We start from the raw sequence: 1,826 nt of genomic DNA, 5'->3' as shown, positions 1-1,826 counted from the left end.
AGACTTCATGTATGGATGTGAGAGTTGGACCGTAAAGAAGGCTGAGCACCAAAGAGTTGATGCCTTCGATTTGTGGTGCTGGAGAAGACTCTTGAGAGTCCCTTGGACTGCAAGGACATCAAACCAGTCCATCCTAAAGGAAATCAACCCTTAATATTCATTGAAAGGACTGATGTTGAAGCTGAAGCTCCAATACTTTGGCCACCTGATGCAAAGAGCTGAATCATTGGAAAAGACCTTGATGCTGGGAAAGATTGAAGGCAAAAGGAGAAGGGGATGACAGAGGATGAGATGGTTGGATGGCATCACCAACTCAATACATATGAATTTGAGCAAACTCTGGGAGATAGTGGAGTTCAGAGGTGCCTGGTGGGCTACAGTCCACGGGGTCTCAAATAATCGGACACGACTTAGTGGCTGAACAACAACTATAATCCTGAAACTTCAGTATTTTATCAGTTAAGGTCCTTTGGTTTGCAGAAAATTACCTGTGCCAACTTCAAAGAACCCTAAAGCACAGAGGAATTACAAAGATCTGCATTTGCCCTTGGAGCAAGCAAGAGGCAGGACCGGGAGGCTGCAGCAACAGGGCTTGGTTCCACTCACTACCCATTTACATCTGTAGTTTAAAAGTCTAGATACTTAAAAAAGATGAAAGAATCTTGTAGGCCAGGATCAAGGTTCATTCTTAGATCCACCAGCTTTGGTCTTGGGGTAGTCCTGAGGCTCTGGTCCAGCTGCTAGTGATTCCTAGAAAGCGAAGAATGATTCTATGCAGGGCATCCACTCACAAGACATCTGCCTGCCACAGGCATTTCCATGGATTGCCCTAAATTCCTTCCCATGATGAACGATATTTCTCATATCCAACAGCTTAATTTCCCCCAGGGTTAATCCTCAGAACTAAATGCCTCTCATATATGCATAAACTACCTATAAATAAGCATTGAAAGTTAAAGTTATGTCTCTCAGTTGTGTCCAACTCTTTGCGACCCCGTGGACTGTAGCCCACCAGGCTCCTCTGTCCATGGGAATCTCTAGGCAAGAATACTGGAGTGGGTTGCCATTTCCTTCTCCAGGGGATCTTCCTGACCCAGGGATGGAAACCAGGTCTCCTGCATTGCAGGCAGACGCGTTAATCTCTGAGCCACCAGGGAAGCTCAAAACGGTGTGTTGCCTCCCTGTCAGGGAAACGAACCCCGGTCTCCCGCGTGACAGGCGGGGATACTCACCACTATACTAACGAGGACGGCTAAGAAAGGCCAGAAACAGATTCCTTGTCATATAACTGTTGATTCTTGTCCTGCATACAGATTTCTCAGGAGGCAGGTCAGATGGTCTGGTAGTCCCATCTCTTGAAGAATTTTCCACAGTTTGTTGTGATCCAAACAGTCAAAGGCTTTGGCATAGTCAATAAAGTAGAAGTAGATGTTTTTCTGGAATTCTCTTGCTTTTTCAATGATCCAACAGATGTTGACAATTTGATCTCTGGTTCCTCTACCTTTTCTGAATTCAGCTTGAACATCTGGAAGTTCACAGTTCATGTACTGCTAAAGCCTGGCTTGGAGAATTTTGAACGTTACTTTGCTAGTGTGTGAGATGAGTGCAACTGTGTGATAGTTTGAGCATGCTTTGGCATTGCCTTTCTTTGGGACTGGAATGAAAACTGACCTTTTCCAATCCTGTGGCCACTGCTGAGTTTTTCAAATTGCTGGCACTTTCACAGCATCATCTTTTAGGATTTGAAATAGCTCAACTAGAATTCCATCACCTCCACTAAGATTATTCATAGTGATGCTTCCTAAGGCCCCCTTGACTTTGCATTT

The 1,826-nt window shown here is 44.7% G+C and overlaps 1 non-coding gene across 1 annotated transcript; it reads right to left on the bottom strand.

The window, feature by feature from the left end:
* TRNAD-GUC lies at positions 1,178 to 1,249 on the bottom strand. Its single transcript has one exon. It is a non-coding gene; the product is annotated as a tRNA-Asp (tRNA).

Source organism: Capra hircus, chromosome 15, assembly GCF_001704415.2.
Source record: "Capra hircus breed San Clemente chromosome 15, ASM170441v1, whole genome shotgun sequence".
NCBI lineage: Eukaryota > Metazoa > Chordata > Mammalia > Artiodactyla > Bovidae > Capra > Capra hircus.
Note: the sequence above shows the minus strand (reverse complement) of the source record. Positions and strands in the feature narration are given on the sequence as shown.